The sequence below is a fragment of the Lithobates pipiens genome, unplaced genomic scaffold (assembly GCF_037356315.1).
Source record: "Lithobates pipiens isolate NorthernLeopardFrog02 unplaced genomic scaffold, aLitPip1_a1.2 Scaffold_8, whole genome shotgun sequence".
Lineage (NCBI taxonomy): Eukaryota > Metazoa > Chordata > Amphibia > Anura > Ranidae > Lithobates > Lithobates pipiens.
The window spans coordinates 558,180,524-558,193,678 of record NW_027507903.1 but is presented as its reverse complement, the minus strand read 5'-3'; positions in this window follow the sequence as shown (position 1 = coordinate 558,193,678).

Here is a 13,155-nt window from a genome sequence, read left to right as displayed (position 1 = left end):
GAGTATAGAGAAGGCCACCATGGTATAGGACAGCAGGAGAAGCAGTGTCGGATTCATGAAGCCAGGTTTCAGTAATGGCAAGCAGATTAAAGAAATTTGTGATAAAGAGGTCGTGGAGGGAAGTGAGTTTGTTGAAAACAGAGCGGGCATTCCAAAGGGCGCAGGAGAAGGGAAGGCTGGTTTTGGGAAGAAGAAGAATGAAAACAAAGTTCTGTGGATTGGAGCTGCTGCCAGAGGGTGTAGGGTGATGGGAGCGTTGGGCATAGTTAAATGATTGAGGCCCAGGGTTTGGGGATATTTCACCAGGGTTTAGGAGAAGTAGGATGGAGAGGGAGGTAAAATGGGAGTGTGATTTATATGAAGGTGAAAATAGGACAACAAGGTGGCCAGATCAAATGGTGTGGTGTGAGAATGAAGGGTTAGAAGATGTAATTGAAATGTGTAGATGTAAGTATATGCAAAGGATTTAGATTACTATAAGTATGTAGATTTGGGTGTAATAGACAAAATCTAGATAACTGTTTATAAACATTTATTTAATAAAATGCACAGTCTATATTATATAGCTACAGTATATTATACAACATCTAGTTTACTATATAATGACAAGGTGTAATTAGACAGTATCTGGACTATATAGGAAGGTATAATTAAACACATTATCTAGAACGGGGTCTCCAAACTTTTCAGTATGAGGGCCACATTGTATATTTTACAAATATGCACGGGACAAAAAAAAGAGACAGTTTTTTGGGGGGGATTGGAGGTGAGGATGATTTGTGCTTAGTGGGGGTGGGGGGGGGATTTGGAGGGGAAGAGGATTTGTATTAAATGGGGATTTGGGGAGAGTGGGGATTTTTGCTGAAAGAGTAAGTGGTCCATAGTATTGCTCGTGGAGGGCATTTTTCATTCTCCTGACCCCTACACAATGCGTTCCATATCCCAAACCCCTGCACTCTTGTATTCCTGATCCTTACTGTACATTGCACATTCCTAAGTCCTGCATTCTGTCCATTATGTACTTCTGACCCCTGCTATGTGTGTTATGTACTCTAAACCCAGCAATGACTACAGCAATCATTGCAGTGTGTTTTACTCCTGATCCTTGAACTCTTTCCATTACACATCCTAAACCCCTGCATTCTATGCAAAACACACACCTGACCTCTGCGTAATGTAACCTGATGCTGACTGCAGCACTCTGTGCTTTTCAATATTCTGACCCTTGCACTCTGTGCATTGCACACCCCTGACCCCTTCGCTGTCCCTTACAGACTCCTGCAGGGTGTACAGTCAGGATCCGGATTACTACATACTGGATAGGCATGTGAATAAGTACACAGTGGCTGGATTACTATACATAGCCATAGGGATAATACAGCACACAGGATCTGGATTATTGTATGGCTACAGATGTAATAAGGCGCTCTAGCTCTGGATTATAGTACACAGGCAGGTGTAAAAATACACCCCTCTGTTTCCTGGTCTCTTTCCCTCCATTTTTCTCTCTCTCCCCCAGGGACTGTCACTCCTGTTGATTGAGAGGATTAATATATTGAACTGTTTATTTTTCCCACTGTTGCAGCTAAGCCCTGTGATTAATGACAATGAGTGAGCGGTGAGAGGGGTGAGAGGCACAATGGCAGCAGAAGGAGGGAAGGGGTCAGAGGCTGGGAAATATGTAGAGGCAGCTATGAAGAAAGAAAGAAAAGAGATCAGGGTGTAGAGATATGACAGGTAGAGGCAGAGGTGGAGAGAACAGAGTGCAGAATGTAAAGTACATATGAAGGAGGAGAGACCACGTAATGTATGGAGCGATATTGTGTGCTTAGTACGGTCACACCACATTGACTTTTCAGATGACTGGTTGTACATATGGAGGGTGACGTACTTGAAGGTTATCTCTGATACTGATTTGAGGAGAAGGTATATTCCTATGGCTTCTAATGCAAACTGTAAAAAAAAGGACCAAAGTCATTAGCCTAGATGCATAGAACACCTAAAATATACATATTGGTGTGCAGAGATACACTGTATAATTATACAGAGACACAGTGCTCATTATCAGTGTATAGAGATACTCATAATTATACAGAGCACAGTGCTCATTATCAGTGTATAGAGATACTCATAATTATACAGAGCACAGTGCTCATTATCAGTGTATAGAGATACTCGTCATCATTATACAGAGCACAGTGCTCATTATCAGTGTATAGAGATAGTCATCATCATTATACAGAGCACAGTGCTCACTATCAGTGTATAGAGATACTCGTCATCATTATACAGAGCACAGTGCTCATTATCAGTGTATAGAGATAGTCATCATCATTATACAGAGCACAGTGCTCACTATCAGTGTATAGAGATAGTCATCATTATTATACAGAATACAGTGCTCATTGTCAGTGTATAGAGATAGTCATCATTATTATACAGAGTACAGTGCTCATTATCAGTGTATAGAGATAGTCATCATTATTATACAGAATGCAGTGTTCATTATCAGTGTATAGAGATATTCATCATCATTATACAGAGCACAGTGTTCATTATCATTGTACAGAGATACTTATCATTATACAGAGCACAGTGCTCATTATCATTGTACAGAGATACTTATCATTATACAGAGCACAGTGCTCATTATCAGTGTATAGAGATACTCATCATCATTATACAGAGCACAGTGCTCATTATCAGTGTATAGAGATACTCATCATTATACAGAGCACAGTGTTCATTATCAGTGTATAGAGATACTTATCATCATTATACAGAGGACTGTGCTCATTATCTGTGTATAGAGATACTCTGAATCATTATACAGAGCACAGTGCTCATTATCAGTGTATAGAGATACTCACCATCATTATACAGAGCACAGTGCTCATTATCAGTGAATAGAGAGGCGCACAGTGGTGTAGTGGGTAGCACTTTCACCTAGCAGTAAGAAGGGTCACTGGTTCAAATCCCAACCACGACCCTGCCTGGAGTTTGCATGTTCTCCCTGTGCCTACATGGATTTCCTCCCAAATTCCAAAGACATGCTGGTAGGTTAATTGGCTTCTGTCTAAATTGTCTCTAGTATGTATGAAGGTGAGTTAGGGACCTTAGATTGTAAGCTCCTTGAGGGTAGGGACTGATGTGAATGTACAATATATATGTAAAGTGCTGCATAAATTGATGGCGCCATATAAGTAACATAAATAAAAAAAAATAGAGCTACTTGTCATCATTATACAGAGCACAGTGCTCATTATCTGTATAAAGCTAGCCATAAACAGCTCAAATTTTACCTAATTTCCTCCTGTCTCAACAAACTTCAAGGAGTGTGTGACTCAATTGAGTTTGTCAGAGAAACTGGTTAGGAGACTGATGACTGAACAGTACCTGCATCAAATTAGATGCAGGCACTGTTTGGTTATTCTGACATCCGGTGGCGCTGGCTGTCCGAATACAACAGCCCAGCCGGGGTATTCATCCATCCATATGTTAGTGTGGATGGAGGAATCTGTTGGATTCCCTTTGTTCAGTCAGAAAGCTGAATGGAAGAAACTTACATGTATGGCCAGCCTAAATCATCTTACAATTCTAACTTCTTCATACAGCAATCTCAGGTGGTTCATACCTCCAGGACTATTTACTTACTATTAAGTGTTTTATGTATTTGTTATCTAACAGGAGTGGCTACAGTGATAAAAACATTGCTGGTGCCTGTTAACTCCTTAGCTGCCGCTGTACAGTGCACACAGACACCTGTCTCTTATAGGTTGTACAGTCATATGCTGTGCTATTGTATAGATCTGTACCTGAATTGCAATTAAATGTCAAATCTATGTCTGTTAGTATAACTCAGGGCTTCTGGGCTCCAGTATGTAAATAAATAGCAGTTCCTGCAAATCCACTTGAAAAATAAAGCCCTCTTTCTAAACCCAGCGCTAGTTCTATTGCTTTACTTCCATTTCCGCTTGCATATATAGGCAGGGATAGACTGCGGTATTTTCTCCAACCTGAAGGTGGCATCGGGCTGTTCCTCGGGTTGTCAAGAGTCCACCGGACAGGAACTGTCTGCTATATTGGGCTTCAGGTAGCTATCTTGGGTGGGACGTGATCCTATTGGATACTGAAGTCCTGCAAGACCTGGACAGCAATCTTGACAAAAGAACCTATAAATCTTGAGTGGCATTGGCACTGATCCCAAAGTTAATTGGCTCCAACATTCCCATGCCCTATTGGGCAGAAAGACTGGAAAATGCAACCCGAGCCTTAGTATTTCTGGATGTGGAGTGGACCATGCTGGCACCAATAGTACTCAGTGATTGAGCCAGTATGGGGAAGTCACCTCTGTTGTGTAATTATGCTGCAAATTTCTTCTCACAAATGTAACAGTTTATGGTGGCCATTCAAGAGCTGTGGAAAAGGTTGGATAAAAAAAAAAACAAGGCTGTGCCACTATTGGTTCCCTGGATCAAGAAATGCAAGACCAGTTTATTTTGGTAATCCAGGTGGGGCCCCTTAAAGGGGTTCTGCAGGATCAAGTGAGGGCTAATGCCATGGTGAAGCTAAATGCAATTATCCTGGAAGCCGTTGAGTTAGAACGGGAGGAGGGAAGGAGCTGCCTTTCCATCTCCTATATCCACTTTGGAAAGTACCCTGAGAGACTTGACTAAGTCAATCGGCTCCATCTAGTAAGAGGTCTGCTGCTAAGCGATAATTGGGTCAGGCCATGTTGGCCAGGAATCCCCTCCGAAGAGACCCAGATGCAGATATAAGATATTGGTGGTGTGAGTGGCTGGGGCATATCACCAAGAACTGTGAGGGGAAAATAGAGCTCCTCTGCACATGCAGTTAAACTAGATGATTTAGCTAAACGCCATGCAGTAAAGATACTACCATGACAGGAAGTAGAGTGCTCTCTCTCTCGGTAGGGGCTTGAAAAATGTACAAGGTTTTACTGTGATGGTTGGGCCCAGGCAAGAGGTGAAGGTTGAATGGCTGGTAGCCAGGACTTTATAGGTAGTGCATCATAGAAAGGTGCTTGTTCAAGTAATCAACCTGGGGACTACTTCTGTATTGTTGCTTGTTCAACGTGGTTCCAAAAAAGTGTATTGCAATCACCTCCCCAGTTATAGAAGCTGCATGTGCCATTAGACTGCTACTATCACAGCACTAGAAGACTCTCAGTACCAACAGTTGTTAGAACACCTATCCTTACCCATGTATGAGTTATCTCTTAGTCAGCAAAGATACACCAGTTACTGGAGAAGCATATACTTGTGTTTTCTGTGGGGTCAGATTATGGCTGTGATAAAAAGGGGAGATGAATGCGAAACCACAGGGAAAAACACTAATAGGTAGCTGCCAACATCAGGGTGTTCCCACACCAAATAAGAAGCTGATAATAATAAATTTGAATGTAGTGCTTACCAAACAAATAGAATGAACTGAAGGTTTGATACACAAACCCCTCATAATATTTTGATTCATTTATAGATTGGGTGATTTAACCCCTTGGTTTTTGAGTAACAGAAGGTGACTGTGTCTGTGACCCATACCGGGTTGGGTCCTTTCTTACAGCCTCCTCTCACCGGGGCCCCCTCCCTATATAAAGTATTCAGGTAATATTGTCTTTTTGAAGTGGTCCCTGACTGTTTCATGGGGTGTGTGCACCTGCTATGTCACGTCTTTTTCTTTTTCTTTTCTGTTTCACCTTCCTGGCACACACAGCTTTTTTCATCTTTCTCAAACCTGCACGTCCTGTGCTCTATATACACTCACTGTGCAGTGTGCACTTCTCACATTTTCTGTTTCATACCTCAGTACACATTGGAGTACACATCTTATCCTTTCATTGTTCCCTGCTCAATTGATAATTCCATTCATATTTCTACACATCTTGTGTGATCACTTTTAGTCCACTTTTGGCTTTGATTGTTGGTTTTTCTGGCTTTTTGCATGTCGGTTTCACTTCTTTGTCTGGTCTTCAGATATGTTTCTTAGCACATTGCTGTTTAGCTTTTCTCACCTACTTTTTCAAAGCTCTACATATAGAAACTATGGGTGAGTAATACCATTCTTGAACACCTGGGACTATCGGATACCTCCCTCTAGATTTAATATATATAGGCATGTATATATATATATATATATATATATATATATATATATATATATATATACACTACCGTTCAAAAGTTTGGGGTCACATTGAAATGTCCTTATTTTTGAAGGAAAAGCACTGTACTTTTCAATGAAGCTAACTTTAAACTAGTCCTAACTTTAAACAAATATACTCTATACATTGCTAATGTGGTAAATGACTATTCTAACTGCAAATGTCTAGTTTTTGGTGCAATATCTACATAGGTGTATAGAGGCCCATTTCCAGCAACTATCACTCCAGTGTTCTAATGGTACAATGTGTTTGCTCATTGGCTCAGAAGGCTAATTGATGATTAGCAAACCCTTGTGCAATCATGTTCACACATCTAAAAACAGTCTAGCTCCTTCCAGAAGCTACAAAACTGACCTTCCTGTGAGCAGATTGAGTTTCTGGAGCATCACATTTGTGGGGTCAATTAAACGCTCAAAATGGCCAGAAAAAGAGAACTTTCATCTGAAACTCGACAGTCTATTCTTGTTCTTAGAAATGAAGGCTATTCCATGCGAGAAATTGCAAAGAAATTGAAGATTTCCTACAACGGTGTGTACTACTCCCTTCAGAGGACAGCACAAACAGGCTCTAACCAGAGTAGAAAAAGAAGTGGGAGGCCGCGTTGCACAACTAAGCAAGAAGATAAGCACATTAGAGTCTCTAGTTTGAGAAACAGACGCCTCACAGGTCCCCAACTGGCATCTTCATTAAATAGTACCCGCAAAACACCAGTGTCAACATCTACAGTGAAGAGGCGGCTGCGGGATTTTGGGCTTCAGGGCAGAGTGGCAAAGAAAAAGCCATATCTGAGACTGGCCAATAAGGACAATGACCCTAAACACACCTCCAAATTGTGCAAGAACTATTTACAGCAGAAGCAGGCAGCTGGTATTCTATCGGTAATGGAGTGGCCAGCACAGTCACCAGATCTGAACCCCATTGAGCTGTTGTGGGAGCAGCTTGACCGTATGGTACGCCAGAAGTGCCCATCCAACCAATCCAACTTGTGGGAGCTGCTTCTAGAAGCGTGGGGTGCAATTTCTCCAGCTTACCTCAATAAATTAACAGCTAGAATGCCAAAGGTGTGCAATGCTGTAATTGCTGCAAAAGGAGGATTCTTTGACGAAAGCAAAGTTTGATGTAAAAACAATGTTATTTCAAATACAAATCATTATTTCTAACCTTGTCAATGTCTTGACTCTATTTTCTATTCATTTCACAACGTATGGTGGTGAATAAGTGTGACTTTTCATGGAAAACACAAAATTGTTTGGGTGACCCCAAACTTTTGAACGGTAGTGTAAATATATATATATATATATATATATATATACACACACATAGATATGCATGGTATAATTATGCTTTGTAGTTGCCTATCTATTCAATCTTTTAGCATGCGATACTAATTGTACATCTGTATGGAATCTTGCTGTAGGTGGGATCTGCCAGCCTTCTGGCTGCCGATGCTTGCACTCACTTCCTGATTATCTATGGGGGGTGAGGTATAAGTGTGACCTCTCGCAAGCCACATCACTGGACTCTGCCTTGTTTCCCCTGGCACAGGGCGGCAACTGGGGGCTTCGGGACTCCATGTGGGGGGAGAGACAAGCGGTCTACTTTTAAGAGGGATCTCCACTGGGAATGTTTTCTTCATCTTTCTGGATGTACATTATTGCGTAATTATATTAAGATATTAGGTACCCACATTATATAGAAGTATTAATTGATATATGTATTCATGATATTCTTCTTCTATAGCAAACCACCCCTCTGAAGAAGACCCCTATAGTGGGTTGAAACGCATCAGCCCATATCTCCACTGTCGCTAATTTTGTACAGTGTTTGTATGAAGTTGTTGTCTGCATTTGTACACCTATTTGCTTATTTCTATTTTAATTTTTTTGTCCAGTGGAGCTCATGTTTTAACTTATGTGCTATATTTTTCTACATTAATAAATATTACATTTTTACACTATACTCTCTTACATTTATTTTGCACTGCCTAAAAACCCCACTGTGGGGGAATTTGTCCTATTTTTAGTTTTGGCTATTACCAAAAAAATAAATCAGAAAATTTGTGTATGGATCTGCTACCCTCTACTGTCCAAATTAGTTAATAGCATCTGTTTGTTAATTACCACAGAGTTAAATGGTTATAGACAGTTACTTCCTGTCCCTGCTAGCTGGGTCAGGAACCCCAATTGGAGGACTGTGATATTTTATATAAAGTTTCTCTGAGGTAGTCAGAACTGAGCCACATGACCTTTCACACAGGAGCTGCTGCTGACGTTTTTCACTCAGACCAGAAAAGGAGACTATTAAAGCTGAAGTATATTAGAAAATTTAGGAAAAAAAGAATTCCCCTGCAAGGCAATGTTTTAATGTGCTAGTATGCATCACATACTAGCGCATTATGTGAAACTTACCTTAACCACTTGACCTCCGAAAGATTCACCCACCTTCATGACCTAGCAATTTTTGGCTATACGGCACTGCGTTATTTTAACTGACAATTGCATGATCATGCAGTGCTGCATATAAATGAAATGTATGTTCTTTTTTTCCCCACAAACAGAGCTATCTTTTGGTGGTATTTGATCACCACTGCGTTCTTTATTTTTTGTGCTAGAAAACCAAAAAAGATCAACAATTTGGAAAAGAAAAAACAATATTTTTTTAAAAACATAAACAATAAAAATTAAAAAAAAAAAAATTTCTTCATAAATGTAGGTCAATATGTATACTGCTACATACAGGTGATACTCGAAAAATTTGAATATCGTGCAAAAGTTAATTTATTTCACTAATGCAACTTAAAAGGTGAAGCTAATATATGAGATGGACTCATTAGATGTAAAGCAAGATAGTTCAAGCCGTGATTTGTCATAATTTTGATGATTATGGCTTACAGCTCATGAAAACCCCAAATCCACAATCTCAGAAAATTAGAATATTGTGAATAAGTGCAATATTCTAGGCTCAAAGTGTCCTGCTCTAATCAGCTAATTAAGCCATAACACCTGTAAAGGGTTCCTGAGCCTTTAAATGGTCTCTCAGTCTGGTTCAGTAGGAATCACAATCATGGGAAAGACTGCTGACCTGACAGTTGTACAGAAAACCATCATTGACACCCTCCATAAGGAGGGAAAGCCATAAAAGGTAATTGCAAATGAAGTTGGACCTTCCCAAAGTTCTGCATCAAAGCACATTAATAGAACGTTATGTGGAAGGGAAAAGTGTGGAAGGAAAAAGGTGCACAAGCAGCAGGGATGGCCGCAGCTTGGAGAGGATTGTCAGGAAAAGGCCATTAAAAAGTGTTGGAGACTTTCACAAGGAGTGGACTGAGGCTGGAGTCAGTGCATCAAGAGCCACCACACACAGACGGATCCTGGACATGTGACAATATATTTCTAAATATAAACTTGCGCTAATGGCAACAGCTAAGTGATAATAAATTGCAGCTGCTGTACACAAGGTGCTAATCACTTGAATGAAAGTGGATAAGAAAGTGCAGTGCTCACAATACACAATATCAGTGAAATAAACAAAAAAGTCCAAATAAATATAACTAAAGTGTTGATCCACAGTGGAGTAAGTGCAAGAAATGCTTCATAAACTTGCAGGAGTACAGTGACAACCCCCTTTTGTATCCCCACTCACCAGAATAGGACAAGCTTTGCAGTCCAGGGGTCACGTCAGGATTAGGCCCCTTTCACACGGACGATCCGTTCAGGTCCGCCTGTCAGTTTTTCAGGCGGACCTGAACGGATGCTCCATAGAGGTCTATGGAGCGTCGGATGTCAGCGATGACAAGTCCGCTGACATCCGACCCGCTCCGATCCGAAAAAGTGTGACGGAGGAAAAAGCTATTTTTCCATCCGTCATTGGATCGGATCGGGTGACGACGGACACTGCGGTCCGTCGTCACCCGATCTCTCATAGGGGAGAGCTCTAATGTCAGGAGTAGTCAGATGTGTAGGGCCTCATCCCCACAACCCTGGCCGGTGGTTGTGGGTGTCTACAGGCAGTGGGCTTATTGGAATCTGGTAGCCCCCTTTAACAGGGGGGCTCCCAGATCTCGCCCGTCCCTCCCCATGTGAATGAGTATCGGGTATATAGTACCCCTACCCATTCACTAAAAAAGTGTAAAAATAAATAAAAACAGGAGGTGGTTTTTGACAATTCCTTTATTAAAAATATAAAACAGCGTCCCGATATAAATCTATCGTCAATCACAATGCCGCCACCACCACCGACCTGAAAACGAAAAAAAACCCTGCTTCACCATCAACTAAGGCAAACCGCCAATATTGTATTGTAAAATGCCTGGCTCCATTTGATAGTACCTAAAGAGGTAAGGGGCGGAGCCACCTGGCGACGTCAGCTGGTGCACCGCTCCCTTGTGACGCCACTGACCGGTGCATGCTGGGTCAGTGCCACCAGGTTTCCCGACCTTCCGAGCTGCATGCTCGGATAAAGGTCTGTTTTTTTTTTAAACATTTTTCTATTGCTGGCAATGATGTTGCATTGCTGGCAATTTAAATGTTATTTCATTATTTTTCTTTTCTTTACAAATGTCAGTTTTTCTGCAGTGGGTACAGATGCGCCACTTTACAGGCATACTAAGGAGACCCCCCCAGGCACTATATTTAAAGGAATTTTTCATTTTTATTGGTGCATTTTAAGAATCAGCTCCTGTAAAATTGATCTTTTTTTTTTTTTTTTAATTGCATTGATGTCCCCCCAGGGCAGTACCCAGGCCCTCATATGCTTTTTGTGGTCATTAACTTGCATATAAGCCTTCAAAATATGAACTTTTATTTTTTTATGTTTGGATGCCATAGACTTTAATAGGGTTCATTGCTTCCAGTCAGAACTTTTTCTCTGTTCTGGTGCGAACCAAACTGGGGGGTGTTCGGGCCATCTCCACCTCCCGGGGCCAGACGGCACAGCACTGACCACCCACGGCACCCGCCAGACCACCTGCGGAACTGACCACCAGCGGGCACCCACCGGACCACCGGCAGCACTGACTACCCGCCAACTACCGTGGCACTGACCACAGCGACACCCGTTGGACCACCCGCAGCACTGACCACCCGGCAGACCACCCACCGGACCACCCGTGGCACTGACCACAATGGCACCCCCAGACCCCCTGCAGCACTACTGACCACCCACCGGACCACCCGCAGCACTGACCACCCACCAGACCACTCGTGGGTGGTCCGGTGGCACTTACCCACTGTGTGGCAGAACTCCCCTCCTCTCCTGCAGTGCTGGGGCTGTCCTCCTCCTCTCCTCCAGTGCGGGCAGCAGCGGCAATGATGTCTGCTCCTCAGGCTTCCTCCCCTGTGTGTCTCCTCTTCTGCCAAAGCGCTAGGCCTGTAATAGGATCACCTGGCACTTTGGCCAATCGGGAAACAGGTCTCACAGACCTACCTCCTGATTGGCAGGGAGGAACTGTAGTGTGACCATAGCACAAATTCCTTTGCTATCGTCACACAACAGGGTGGGATCGGGACGCAGTACTCTGCTCCCCGAGCCCACCCTATTTTGCATATTCTGCAGCCTATCAGAGCCTCTGGCTCTAATCACGTTCTTCACAATACACACCCCTCACCTATCCAACCATAGTAATTTATGTGTCCGGCGTCTTGAAAGGGGCTGGTGCATGGATAGGAAGGGCAGCGGAGGTGTTGGGGTGGACAACGCCCAAGTGCCCACAATGCATGGACCGCCACTGGTAGTAACATTGAGAGATTCAAAGCATTTGCCCCCCAGATGGCTGTTCATGGTGGTCTTTCAGGTGTTACTGTGGAAAAAAAATTTAGATACATTTTTAGATAGAAGAACAGAGAAGGGTTTGTGCCTTGGTCAGTTTTTTTTTAGTCTATGTCCTTACTGGGAAACCTTTCCCTAAGTTCCTGTATAATTACTAGGGCAGGAAGTGGAAGTAAATCTACTAAATTTGGGCGTAGTTTTAAACTGATGGAGGTTCCAACCTTTTCACCACTCTATTTAAAACTAAATAAAGACAAATGTGTTGGCTGAAGTCTTAGCAAATCTGTATGCGTACTGTATTGTAAATATACATACATACATATGTTATTCCAGCGGATGAGCAGAACTGCCCCCACTAGGAGGTCAGGTAAATATCTTTGGTGCCTGTGAGATGAAGCCTTCAATTTCTCTCACCCCTACTGTCATTGCATGCATTACAGCAACACAGATCTTACATCACTGCTCTACCTAAACCTCTATAAACGCAAATGCTTGGCTGCACACTGGTTAGTAGGACCAAGTATTAACATTGGAGACGAAGCCTAGGAAAATTCTTGGCAAGTACAAAGGAACATAATTCTGTACGCTACAGTCGGGTCCAGCCAAATGTAAAAAAAAAAATTGACATAGCAGGGAGCAGAGATTTTCATTTTTGCTTGCCTTCCTGGAAAATGTCTGCACTTGTTCTGCAATTCACAAGGTGGAGCTCCATTTCTCCTGACATTTTGAGACATTTGGATTCAAAAGCCAGACCCGGTCCATATCTGACCACACCTGGGTAAAAAAAGCTTTATGCATGGTTCCAAAAATGGGAATAATGCCTATCTTAGGGCTCATTCACACAGGTGTATAAAATGCTGAGGGTCATATACACAACTGCATCTACAAGTGTAGCGCTACCCTCGGAGGAGCCGCTTAAGGATGTTCAGTTCCGTACTCTGCCTATCATCCCCAATAACAGTGTCAGCCCCTCTGGCATGCCCTGCAATAGTGTAACTGCAAGGACCAGTGACAAACACACACAATATGATAAAACACAGAAACTGTCTTTACTGCAATATTTCTGTGGAAAAGGCTAACAGACAATAACAGTATATATTCAAGTAAACCAACTGGAGAGCAGTAACTGAGCAATATAGCTCAATACTATTTTCGGCTTTCTTTCAGGAGATTCCAAACCTGAGAATAATCCCAAGAGCAGGGGAAAT